This window comes from Pituophis catenifer, unplaced genomic scaffold (genome assembly GCF_029215685.1).
Source record: "Pituophis catenifer annectens isolate HBS135680 unplaced genomic scaffold, rPitCat1.0.hap2 SCAF_8, whole genome shotgun sequence".
In the NCBI taxonomy this organism is placed as follows: Eukaryota; Metazoa; Chordata; class Lepidosauria; order Squamata; family Colubridae; genus Pituophis; species Pituophis catenifer.
This window is the reverse complement of record NW_027256888.1, coordinates 63,879,960-63,894,492: the sequence shown is the minus strand read 5'-3', so window position 1 is coordinate 63,894,492 and position 14,533 is coordinate 63,879,960.

Genomic DNA, 14,533 nt, shown 5'->3' with positions numbered 1-14,533 from the left:
ATAGAATAGAATAGAATAAGAGCAGAGTAGAGTAGAATAGAAGCAGAGTAGAGTAAAGTAGAATAGAATAGAATAAGAGTAGAATAGAGTAGAGTAGAAGCAGAATACAGTAAAGTAGAATAGAATAGAAGCAGAGTAGAGTAGAGTAGAGTAGAATAGAATAGAATAGAATAGAATAGAATAGAATAGAATAGAATAGAATAGAATAGAATAGAATAGAATAGAATTCTTTATTGGCCAAGGGCGATTAGACACACAAGGAATTTATCTCCGGTGCACAAGCTCTCAATGTACCTACAGCAATAGAGATAGATCATGATCATAGTCGTTGTAAAAAATACATTCATCATAAAACATTAGGTGCAGCACTCTGCAACCCAACAAGACAAACACAGACTTCAACGGATAATTAGAAGTGCAGAAAAAACAACTGCTACCAACCTGCCTTCCATTGAGGAGCTGTATACTGCAGGAGTCAAAAAGTGGGCTGTGAAAATTAGATATTAGATCTCTGGCATTTTGGACATAAATTGTTTCAACTTCTACCCTCAAAAAGACGCTATAGAGCACTGCACACCTAAACTAACTAGACAGAAGAACAGTTCCCTCCCCCAATACCATCACTCTGCTTAACAACTAATTCCCACAACAATGTCAAATAATTTACTATGACTGTATTACTATTATTCTTCTCTTCCTTACTAGTATCTATCTCTTCCCACTTATTACTATGACCATGTTGCTTGTATCTTTCAATTATATTGTTTTTATTTGTTTCCTAGTACGATTGCAATATACTCATGCGCATGATCGAAATTCAGACACTTGGCAATTAGTTCATATTTATGACAGTTGCAGTGTCCTGTAGGTCATATGATCACTTCTTTGCAACTTTCGGACGAGCAAAGTCCATGGGAAAGCCAGATTCACTTAACTATGGTGGTACTAACTTAACAGCTGCATTGATTAGCTTAACAACCGTGGCAAGAAAGGGCGTAAAATATGGCAAAATTCACTTAAGAACTGACTTGCTTAGCAACAGAAATTTTGGGCTCAATTGTGATCGTAAGTAGAGGATTACCTGTATAGGAGTTTCTCTCCTTGATGGTCTCCTGGATGGGTTGATTGGGGGGTTTTTTGGAGTTCGCATTTTATACGCTCTGAATTTAGAGGTCTATTGTTTTTGAAAGAACAGAGCCTGATAGAAATCAGGATTTGGGAAAATATGAAGGGCGAGTCCAGTGGTGGGCTGCTGCTGGTTCTGACCGGTTTGGGCAAAGCAGACCTGCGGGTGGGCCGTCCTGGCCCCGCCCACCCACCCGGCCGCAATCCCGTCCTATATCGCTGTGTTGTTTGATGCCGGATGCATGTGCGGACGGCCCGTGTGAGCAAATTCCTGTGTTTTGTGACGCTGCACGCATGCGTGGATGGCGCGCACTCCCATTTCTGGTGCTGGGCGAACTGGTTGTTACGGTATGTGACACCCATCTCTGGGCAAGCTGCCAAATATAGAGCAAAGGAAACTCAAAAAAGAGGAATTGCAAGATACTTTAGTTTAAAAAAAACCCCACAATTTTAAATAAGCAGTTATTTTGATAGATCGCTACAGGTAGTCCTCGACTTACCAGAGTTCATTTAGTGACCGTTCAAAGTTACATCGGCAGTCAAAAAAGTGACTTGTGACTGTTTTTCACACTTATGACCGTTGCAGCATCCCCATGGTCACATGATCAAAATTCAGATGCTTGGCAACTGACTCACATTTATGATGGTTGCAGAGTCCCAGGGTCACGTGATTCCCTTCTGCGACTTTCGGACAAGCAAAGTCAGTGGGGAAACCAGTTTCACTTAACAACCGTGTTGCACATTTACCAGCTGCAGTGATTCACTTAACAACCGTGGCAACAAAAATCATAAAATGGAACAGGATTCCTTTAACAAATGTTACACTTAACAAGAGAAATGTTGGGCTCAAATGTGGTCGTAAGTCGAGGACTACCTGTATTATGGTAAGGTTTACATATTGCTCTACCAGAATTAAAGGAGACCAGACTTAGTATCATGAGTAAACTAGTCTTTGTACAATTTTTTTTCCTAATTAAACGACGTGTGTCTAACCCTACAGGTACGGTTGGAAAAGCTATAAAAAATATAAAATATAGAACTGAACAAGCACACAAACTTAACAATGTAAATTAAAAAAAACCTTGGGCAACAAAAACTTTAAATGTGAATAAATCACTGTGTTTTTACAAGATAAATGTGTGCATTTGTTTCTCTAACGTTTATTATTCCCAAATAAGCCCTTAAAGATCAAAGTGCTTAATTTTATTTATTTATATGGAATGCAAAAAAATATACTGGATTGGTATTTAAAGTATGGTATTTAAATTTTAAAAAACTAATTTGATGCAGTGGTTAAGGCATCAGGCTAGAAACCTGGAGATCTTGAGTTCTAGTCCTGCCTTGGGCACCAAAGCAGCTGGATAATCTTGGGTGAATCTCAGTCCTAGGAATGAGGAAATTGCAAATGTCACCAAAACTGCAGTGGCTTCTATGAACATTAGGTGTCAGTAGAGTAACTTAGATGAGCTGTAATTTGCATCATGCTGTAGTTTTCACAAGTTCTGCAAAGCAGAGGTGAAATCCAATTTTTTTTCCTACCTGTTTTGTGGGCGTGGCTTGGTGAGCGTGGCTTGGTGGACATGGCAGGGGAAGGATACTGCAAAATTTCCATTCCCACCCCACTCCAGGGGAAGGATACTGCAAAATCCCCATTCCCTCCCCACTCGGGGGCCAGCCAGAGGTATTTGCCGGTTCTCTGAACTACTCAAAATTTCTATCAGTTCTCCAAACTGCTCAAAATTTCTGCTACCGGTTCTCCAGAATCTGTCAGAACCTGCTGGATTTCACCCCTGCTGCAGAGGAATATATGGAATATGGACTGTGGCTTTCTTGCAGGATGATTGGATGGAAAGGATAACACAGTAACCTTTTCACTGTATCCTTTCCTAATGCTTCTTTCATTTTTTGTTCTCAGGAATATGTTAAACAGAAAGGGCACCCCACAAAGAAAGGGACTAAGAAACAATCACAAATGAAGGCATTTGTGGGAACATCTACCAGCAAAATGCTTTTCAGTAAACTCATTTATTTGTGACAGTCATGGGGCCTTTTGCTTAAACCAGGATATACAATCTTTGGAGTCAATGCTAATATCAAGGCCCAAGAAAGAGCCTTGGTAGTACAGGGGTTTAAGGCACCCTGTTATTAAGCTGGTTATTAAGACCAGCTGCCTACAATTACTGCAGGGTTCGAATCTCGCCAAGGCTCAAGGTTGACTCAGCCTTCCATCCTTTCTAAGGTAGGTAAATTGAGGACCCAGATTGTGGGGGCAATAAACTGACTTTGTATAAATATACAAAAGGATGAAGGCTATTGCTGAGCACATTGTAAGCCGCCCTGAGTCTTCGGAGAAGGGCGGCATATAAATCAAATTAATAATAATAATAAATAAATAATAATAATATATTCTCTTCTCTCATATTCTCTTCTATTGGTTAGTACATATGGCTGGGGAAGCACATTTGCCACCGAGCCTGTAAGTATACATGTGTCATTTATTTACACAGCCATGCATTGCACGTGCCTAGATTTTGATCCACTCACACAAACCAAGCACTCATATAAACCTAAGAAATAATCAACATTTACAAAGAAACACAGAACAATTAAATCTCAGGACCTTAGCACTGAACTTTGGGAAACTTCCTTTAGGAGAACAGGTTCAACTTTCCCCATCAATTAGAATTTCTAAAAGCAAGGCTTTTTTATCTGAGAAAATTTTCAGATAGTCTGTTTAAATGTGAGTAACCATATCCCTCAAATAAGAGTTTTAATGAGTGAGATAAGGATATGCTTAAGCAATCTATTTAGCTGAATGCGATTTCAAAGTAAAATACACACTACTGTGAATCAAACCACCGTGGATGAAAAGACAATTATTGGTTTATTTTTGGTCAGATAATGTTCTGGTGTTTGAGAAGTGTGGTTTTAGAGATGTTTGATTTATTTTTATTGCCTATTATTTTGAGCCTTTGTTGGGTGGGTGGGTTACATATTTATTTAAACATTTTAAACATGAAATGTTTAAATTTGCTGGGCGGCAAACAAAGAGTTAAACACCAAATCATTCTAACCCCTTTCAACCACAATGTCACTCATGTGAAAGTTCATACCCATATTGGGATTTGAGACTCATATGTTTGGACTAAATCCAGTTTTCAGCACTTGCCAAAAGTAGTTTTGCTGGCTTATATTCCCTGTATTATTCTGGACACATCCCAGAAACCAGCTGGCTGTAGTTTCTGCTCAGTGTGAACTGCCAGAAACATGTCAAACCATTCTTAATTGTTTTGTAAATATACAAACAGATGGTATCCAGATGCAAGTAAGATATAATCATTTGATATAGTGTTTGCCCAAAAAAAAATAAGCTATTATACACACACGCAAACACCCATGTACAGTACATGCAAAGTTATTTTTCTGCATGAACTTGCTCCATTACACGTAGAAGGGATGTGTACCATGGTGCGTATCTCTACAGTGGTATGGGGTAGCCAACTGTCTTGAACAATTAGGCTGATTAATGCTGCATGCTCCAGAGAAAGGGGTAAGTGTGATAATTTTGCAATGCTTTCTGTGGAGCTATAGGACAGGATAGCTTCCTATTGGTGTGAACTTCTGACTTCTTCCAGAAGCTAAGATGCCCAATGTTCTAGCTTCTTCCTTCTTGCCGTCTTTCTGCCAAATGCTCTTTTTTGTTAGGAAAAATGAAGATTAGGGCTGTGAATAAAGACTGACTGATTCCTTTTCTTGGAATTTCTCTTCCATTGGCTGGTTAGAGGAATTGTGGGCCACCGGAAGGAGTGCTGGACTGTGCGGAGGTGAAGCGAAGGGGAGGATAATTGCTGGACACAAAAGATATTTGTGTGTGTGTGTGTGAGAGAGAGAGAGAGGGGGGGGGGGGGAGAGAGAGAAAGAGAGAGAAGGAGGGAAGAAAAGAGAGAGATCCAGTAGATATGTGGAAATGCGTAAGCATTAACTCAAATCCATGCTACTTTATTCCACTCTCTCTTTTAAAACGAAGCAAGAAAGATAGAGTCAGGAATGATTGTTCTCTAACACATATCAAGAATTGTTGACACTCAAGTTTAAAAAGTTGAAGCAAACACTGTAATTGCCTGCATTCATGCTTTCTGCACGCTATACAGCGTAGGCAGAAGGCTGAGCCTAGGGGTGAAATCCAGCAGGTTCTGACAGGTTCTGGAGAACAGGTAGCGGAAATTTTGAGTAGTTCGGAGAACCGGCAAATACCACTTCTGGCTGGCCCAAGAGTGGGGTGGGAATGGAGATTTTATTATTATTTATCAAATTTATATGCCGCCCCTCTCTGGAGACTCAGGGCGGCTAGAATTTTGCAATATTCTTCCTCCAGGAGTAGGGGTGGGAATGGAGATTTTGCAGTATCCTTCCCCTCCCACGCCCACCAAGCCATGCCCACAGAACCGGTAGTAAAAAAAATTGGATTTCATCACTGGCTGAGCCATAAAATGGCTTGGAGCAGCCCTGAACATGATTCTTTGAAAGCTCTCACTGTGTAGAGTGGCAACCTTTGTCGGCGGGGGTGTCATAGTTGATGCTGTGAGTGACAAGGCTACAGGGAGTGAGATGCTATTTCAAAACCGGCAGAGTGATCCTGAGTGTAGTCCGTCTGGCCCAGAGTTTTTAGGATTTTTCCACTGTTATTTTTGGAGGAATATTGGGAATATGGTATCTTCCCAAAACTATATTAAGATTTAACCATTTAAGACGACTTTTACTTCAAAATGCCTCAAAATGGTCATAAACTGGACTTTGGAATTCCAGTCCATGATTGGTATTTAAGAAACACCCCAGAAATGTAATAAAGGTAAGCCTAAATAAAGGTAGCCAACACAGTTCTAGGCTGCATAAACAGGGATAGAATCCAGATCACGTGAAGTGTTAATACTATTTTATCATTCCTTGGTAAGGCCACACTTGGAATACTGCATCCAGTTTTGGTCGCCATGATGTAAAAAAGATGTTGAGACTCTAGAAACAGTGCAGGGAAGAGCAAGAAAGATGATTAGGGGACTGGAGACTAAAACATATGAAGAACGGTTACAGGAACTGGGTATGTCTAGTTTAATGAAAAGAAGGACTAGGGGAGACATGATAGCAGTGTTCCAATATCTCATGGGTTGTCACAGAGGAGAGGGAGTCAAGCTATTCTCCAAAGTACCTGAAGGCAGGACAAGAAGCAATGGATGGAAACTAATCAAAGAGGGAAGCAACTTAGAACTAAGGAGAAATTTCCTGACAAGTTAGAACAATTAATCAGGGGAACAACTTGCCTGCAGAAGTTGTGAATGCTCCAACACTGGAAGTTTTAAAGAAGAGGTTGGATAACCATTTGTCTGAAGTGGTGTAGGGTTTCCTGCCTAAGCAAGGGGTTGGACTAGAAGACCTCCAAAGTCCCTTCCAACTCTTATTCTATTCTATTCTAACCTCAACTTACAACCATTTGTTTAGTGATTATTCAAAGTTACAACAGCACTGAAAAAAATGACTTATGACCGTTTTCACCCTTAGGCCTGTTGCAGCATTCCCATAGTCACGTGATCAAAATTTGAACATTTGGAAACTGGCATGTATTTATGACAGTTGCACTGTCCTGGAGTCATGTGATCAGCATTTGTAACCTTCCTAGCTAGCTTCTGATAAGCAAAGTCAATGGGGAAAGCCAGATTCACTTAATGACCGGGTTACTAATTTAATAACGTCAGTGATTCACTTAACAACTGTGGCAAAAAAAGGTTGTAACATGGGGTGCAACTCATTTAACCACAGCTTTGCTTAGCAACAGAAATCTTGGGCTCAATTGTGGTCATAAGTCAAGGATTATCTGTATAGGCCAAAGAGCATCAGTTCACAGGGCAAACTAGGATTGGAATATTGAGGTGAAAAGAGTTGTGATAGATTCAGGGGTGCAGTTGTTGAACTCTCATAAACTTTTTTCTTAAATTATTTGAAAACCTTTCAAAATAATGGACATGAATGAATCCTCTTTATGAGGGTGAACAAGCAATATGGATATTTAAACCTGCTTAAAACTTTGCCTGTGGTGCTGTTTATGTTTTTTGTGAAGGTTTCAGAGCTTTCATGGTCAACCCTACAATTTAAGCCTTCATTTCAAATATCTGCAGTGTTTGCCAAGGGATTTATTGGTTTTTCTTTAACTCATTCTATCATTTGAGAAGCACTTTGTCTAATATATACATAATTATAATGGCATGAGATATGGGCTGAATAAATACAAAAAAAATAATGGTTTCCTGCTGTACTGAATGCCATTAAATATTTGTTGTAAACATTGCTGGAACATATCATTTGTCAAGACGTCCTTTTGTTCCAGAAGGAGGACTTGTTGATTTTTGCAGCGTTTAAATTTTTAACAAGAATTTGTAGCATATATGCAATGGTGTAATAATTATATTCCATATGAATATTTTGTAAACAATAAGTGTTCGAAGCTGGTAAAATTATTAGAGTGATACTACAGTATTTTCATTATTATTATTAAGTGGTTCTATGCGTTAATTCTTTGGTAAAAGATTGATTGCAGAGTAACATCATGTTGAAGTAGTTAGACCTTAATGCAATAAATAGTCTAGTTTCTCCATTCATGTCTCTTTTGTTTTGCTCTGTCAATACTAATTCATTTTTATTAGAATCCGATCTAACCACTGAAGTGTATTATTCTGTGCTGTGCTGTGTACTATTGCTGATAAGATGCTCATTCTCATCTGATTGCCTATTCAGATTTGTCCTTTTTTCCCCTCTTGTTGAATATGGTTGTTAATTAAGTTTTGTTTGTGACCATGCAGTCAGAACTATTATGAAGGATATAATGATTGTCTTGAACAAATTTTGCCAGTTCAAAGGTAGGCAAATATTTGAGACCATGGGCTAATGTTGAAAGATTATTGTGGATAGTGACAAAATGGGTCACTTGTGACGGAGGCTTATAATTCCTCACAAAGTATCTGCTACGGTGAGCCCAGATAGTCATAGAACAAGGATAGATGATATGGCCTCCCATCACTCCTTACCAGCCTGGTTTACTTTTACATGTTTTTCTGACATGACTCAGCAGGTTTCCAGATGAAGAATAGAGAGCAGTACAGATTCTATAGGTCCATGATGGTGAACTTATGGCATGCATGCCACAGGTGGCATGCGTAGCCATATCAGTGGGCATGCCAGCTCAGCTCTGGTGTGCATGCGCGTGCCAGCAAACTGATTTTTGGGCCTTCTGGGCCCACCAGAAGTAGGGAAACAGGCTGTTTCCTGCCTCCGGAGGGCCTGGGAGGGGGGGGAAGGCCCATTTTTCTTTCTTACCTGGCTCCAGATCCTTTCTATGTATCTGTGTGTTATGTCCGGACAGCAAGCACAAGCAGCCAATAGAGCAGCCGATTGGTCCATGTGCCGGCAGGTAGCCGGCGGGAAATTGGTGGCTCCTGATTGGCCCAGCTTCTGACAGCTGAGTATAAAAGAGCTGTCAGTGCCTCAAACGCTGCTCGCTCTCCATGGTAGTTAGCTAACCAGAGCGAGTCACTGTTAGCTGTTATTGTTAGCCAATAAACATGTTGTGAAGTGTTTATCCTGCCTCACCTCCCTTCTTTAGCCTTTGTTCCGTGAATAGAACACTGCGGAAGGCGAAAACAGCCTTTCCCACTCCCTCGGAGGCCCTCCTGAAAGAGAGGCTCTGGAGGCTGGGGACAGCAAAAAAGTCACTTCCTGTCCCACTGGGAGTTGGGAAATGGGCCCTTTCAGGCCTCCGGAGGGCCTCCGAGGGAATGGGAAAGGCCGTTTTTGCCCTTCCCAGATGCATAGAGAGGATCTGGAGCCAGGTAAGAAAGAAAAACAGGCCTACCGGGACATCACATGGTAGAAACGGAGGGGGGGGGGGTTGTGCGTGTATGCGCAGGGCAGAGCAGGGCGCATAGAATTATGGGTGTGGGCACGTGCACGTGCAAACCTCCCCCACCCACCCCCGCTCTTCTGGCATGCGATGGCAAAAAGGTTAGCCATCACTGCTATAGGTGATCCTCTACTGTAGGGGTCAAACTCAAAGCCCGCAGTCCGGATCCAGCCAGTGTGGTGCTTAGATCTGGCCCATGGGGCCAGCCTGTAAACAGCAAAGGACCAGCCCACAGTGCCTCTGCTAGTAAAAATGGAGCCGGGGGACCACACACGGCCACCCTGCACCACGATGGCCTCCTACAGCCCTGTGTCAGTGAAAATAGAGTTCCATTTTTGTTGGCAAAGGGCTGCGGGAGGCCAGCCAGGTCAAAAATGGGGCCTGGGGGTCCGTGCGTGGCCCCCCTGGGCTCCATTTTCACTGGCAGAGGGCTATCAAAACAAACTAAAAACAAAACAAAAGGAGAAATGTTTCCCCTTTTGCATTTGAGCACCCAAGAAGGGACAGGAAAGGAGAAAAAGAAAGAGGAAAGACAAAGAAAAAGAAGGAAAGATGGGAAGAGAGCAAGGAAGGAAAAATAACAAAAGAGGGGAAGGAAGAAGAAAGGAGAATGCAGAGGGAGGGAAAAAGAAGAAAAGGAAGGAAGGAAGGAAGGAAGGAAGGAAGGAAGGAAGGAAGGAAGGAAGGAAGGAGATTATAATGAGAGTGAGTGAGGGTCTCAGGGAAATCTGGCCTTAGCACTTGGCCACCACATGTGCCCCCGACACGAGTCCCATGTCACACCCATCATGGCCACACCCTATGCCCTCCCCAGTCCTCCAAGGTCAAGCACAACCCTGATGTGCCCTCAATGAAATAGAGTTTGACACCCCTGCTCTACTGTGTATCTGTTATTATTTAATTAACAGAATGTTTGGTATATAAAACCAGGTGGGGACAGGAAGGTGGACAGAAGGCATTAGAAATGTGTAAGGCCAGCTTTTGTCTTCTGGCATCATATTACCTATCCCTATTACAGGATGTTGCATTAACTTCTTATGCCATATTTGTAGATTGCTTGCAAGTGGACAGTTGGTCAAAAATAGCAAATGCATACTTGTTTTGGAGATGGATGATGGTTAGTCTCATTTAGTTCTTTATTGTTGTGCCTATCTGCTCTATATTTATTAGCAGCTGTAAAACATGGACCAGTAATTGTCTGCGTTTCCATGCTACTACGCGGTTTTTCTGCGGTGAGTGAACATTTCATTTTAAGAGGACTTCTAGTCCATCAACAAGTTCCAGGAAACTGAAAGCAGGGTTCGTGGCAGAAACATGCTTTTGGGCATTTAAGAAGAATCTTAAATGGTTTCGTCATAATTTCTGCCAGGCATTTATCCCCTTAATGACAGTGTATAAATAATTTAATTAGCATTGAGGGACAAATGTGTATTCATGGTAAACATATCCATAGCAATTAGAAGGATTATAAAGGCAGCACTGTCCTAGTAGCAAATACGTTGCGTATCTTGCTAACTGCTTTGTGTGTTGCCAGGTATCAACCAGTGTTGGTGACAATCTCATAATAGATCTTTTTACTCTTTACAGTCAAATTTTAGTCTTCAATTAAAGACTTTTCTCTTCCTAGTACATGCAAAGTGGGATATTATAGACCTAAGAAACTAACAAATAAACAAATTCAGTCGATAGAGAAAAAAAGGACTAGGGGAGACATAATAGCAGTATTCCAATATTTGAGAGGAGGGGATAAACTTATTTTCCAAAACACCAGAAGGCAACACAAGAAACAATGGATGGAAACTAATCAAGGAGAGAAGCAACCTAGAATTAAGGAGAAACTTCCTAACAGTGAGGACAATTAACCAGTGGAACAGAAGTTGCCTTCACACATTGTGGGTGCTTCATCACTGGAGGTTTTTAAGAAGAGACTGGACAGCTACCTGTCTGAAATGGTATAGGGCCGTGATGGCACACCTACGGCATGCGTGCCAGAGGTGGCACTCAGAGCCCTCTCTGTGGGCATGTGTGCCATTGCCAGCTGCTCTTCTGGTTTCTGGTGTGCGCATGCGCGCTGGCCAGCTAATCTTTGCACGTGCTGGAGCCCCGGAAACCCGAAGCCCAACTGGCCGGCGCGCATGTGCGCATCGGAAACTTGATCAGGTGGCTGGTGCACACATGCGCACTGGCCAGCTGATCTTTCAATTTCCGGGCTCCGGTGTGCATGTGCGTGCAGGCGCGTGTTCCGGTTTGGGCATTCGGTGCCGAAAAGGTTCGCCATCACTGGTATAGGGTCTCCTGTTTGAGCAGGGCGTCAGACTGGAAGACCTCCATTCTCCCTTTCAGCTCTATTCTGATTGAAATTCTGATTAGCTGGCCCTTATAATGGAGAAGTTTATAGATAGAATGAACAGTCTGCAGGAAGAACTTTCAAAGAGGGGCAAAAAATTTTTTGTCTGCATTTGGCAAATAGCTTTGAGTCAAGGCTCTACAAGAAAGTGATTTATATATTCTGAATTAGATTTCAGTGACCAAATTCATATTACGCGAGGCCCTAAGGCATCGTGTTTATTTTGATCTTAGGATACTGTGTAAATCCAAGTGTTGCCGTTTCTAAGTTGTTATTTGTTTTAATACGTGTATGAACTAGCCACTTTTGATTAAAAAAACCCCAACGACTTAATACAATCTATAAACCAGCTGTTGAAAACTCAGTTTCAATTTGTCAATGCTGATATGGATTTTTCAGCAGGCCTTATAATGTGGGATAGACTTGATTTCAATAGTATTTACGATATAGTGTTTAGCTCATTTATTCACAGATCAGTTGTTATGGAACCTTCTATTACTCATTGCATTCTTTTAAAATGTCACATCAATTGTTTAACTTTGTTTTGCTTATGGTTTCAAAGAATAAAAGGGCTTTAAAATGCAAGATCATATGTAACATATTTTTCCTCTTTGATGGAAACAACAATCTATCAGGATATTTCACTAAATATTTAGACTATGAGTTCCTTGTTGGCTGAGCCAAATATTTTACATTAGAAAGTTTGTATAAAGTTTCGTAGTTCAATTAACAAGAACTTGTGGTTGTCAAAAGACTGTTCTGCCATAAGAAGCAGCAAAATAAGCACTTGAGAGCCAAGTTAAAATAGGCTACATACGGTAGGTTTTGTATGAAATGTTTTAATGCAAATATCCATTTATGATAAAGTACTGTACTAAACACAGAATAAACTTGTTTGCAATGCCTGGAATTAAAATCTAAAAGTATCTTGACAACTGCCTGGACAAGTCTGTGCAGTTTTCTTGGCAAGGTTTATCAGAAGTAGTTTGCCATTGCCTCCTTCCTAGGGCTGGGAGAAAGTGACTGGCCAAAGGTCAGTCTAGAACTCACAGTCTTCTGGCTTCTAGCCTGAAGCCGTAACCACTATATCAAAGGGACTCTTAAATATTGTATCTTCATCATCATTTTAGCCATTGTCTATCCAATACAGGATGAAGGCCTCTTCTGCATGTTTCCAACCAATACGGTCCTGAGCTTTCTTTTGCCAATTGGGCCCACAATACTTGCTGATGTCGTCAATCCATCTTGTTGATGCCTGACTAGGTGGCTCAGTGGCTAAGACACTGAGCTTGTCAATCAGAAAGGTCAGCAGTTCAGTGGTTTGAATCCCTAATACAAGTCTTCTATGTGAGCAGAGGTTGGATGATGACCTCCAAGATCCCTTCCTACTCTGTTACTATTTTAGGTTTCTTTCGTGAATGCTTTTTATCAAGTGGGATCCATTCTATGACTGCCTTGGTCCACCTGCCATCAGTTCTTCTTACTATATGACCAGCCCATTTCCATTTCAATTCTTTTACTCTCTTGATGATATTGTGTACCTTTGTTCGTTCTCTAATCCATGTGCAGGTCTTTCTAACTTGTCTTGTAATGCCGAGCATGTATCTTTGCACCATTCATAGCTTTTGTATCTATTGTGAGATTAGTGTCCATGTTTCACTGGCATATGTTAGAACAAGTAGCACACACTGATCAAAAACTTTTCAGGCATAGAGGGAGGTTGTTCTTCAAAATTATGCTTAGCCTGCTGAATGCCTGCCAACCACATTTTGTTTAGAGCCGTGGTGGCGCAGTGGTTAGAGTGCAGTACTGCAGGCTACTTCTGCTGACTGCCAGCTGCCAGAAGTTTGGCAGTTCAATTCTCACCGGCTCAAACTCAGCCTTCCATCCTTCCAAGGTCAGTAAAATGGGAACCCAGATTGTTGGGGGCAATATGTTGACTCTGTAAACTGCTTAGAGAGGGCTATAAAGCACTGTGAAGCGATATATAAGTCTAAGTGCTATTGCTATTTAACATGCCATTCAATTTCCTTTATTGTATCAGCTTCCATTGAGATCCATTGGCCAAGGTATATATAGTGGTCTACCATGTCTAGTTCTTCTCCAGATATATACCTACTGTGTTTCCCCCAAAATAAGACCGGGTCTTATATTAATTTTTACCAAGAGACGCATTATGGCTTATTTTCCAGTTAGGTCTTATTCTGGGGGAAATACAGTACTAAATGCCTCAGTCTGGCTGACAATCTTAACTGGGGCTTATTTTTGGGGTAGGGCTTATATTATGAGCATCCTGAAAAAATCATGCTAGGGCTTATTTTCCGGTTGGGTCTTATTTTCAGGGAAACAGGGTACTAGTAAATGAATAATACTAAGAAGATATCATGGCATTTGCTCATGCAAGATAAGAAGTGGCAATTTAAAATCCCCATGCATGGCATGTTTGCGTCTGCTTATACATGTGAATTTTATACGGTTCTGAGTTCTAAGAAAAATGTGTGTGTGTGTGTGTATGTGTAGATGAGTATTTTGGGTAGATACAATATAGATTTGAATTAGAATAGAATTCTTTATTGGCCAGGTGTGAGTGGACACACAAGGAATTTGTCATCGATGCAGAAGCTCTCATTGTACATAAAAGATATAAAGTGATAAATCATGACCATAATCATCATAAAAATACATTCATCATAAACAATAAACTTGTTTATAGAACATAAACATAAACATAAACTTATTGATAGAATCAACATAAACTGCACTAGGAAACTAAATTAAACAATATAAATAGTAAAGATACAAATAACAAAGTTATAGTCATAAGTAGAAAAGGAGATAGGTAATAGGAAAGATGAGAAGAATAATATTAATACAGTCTTACTAAATAGTTTGACAGTGTTGTGGGAATTAGTTGTTTAGCAGAGTGATGACATGGGGGGAAAAACTGTCCTTGTGCCTACTTGTTCTGGTGTGCAGTGCCTTATAGTATCATTTTGAGGGTAGAAGTTGAAACTATTTATATCCAGGATGTGAGGGGTCTGTAGATATTTTCAGCAATGGGCTTCAAAAATTTTAGCAAGGGGTTCTCTGCCCGGTTGCTGGGTGGGCGTGGCCTA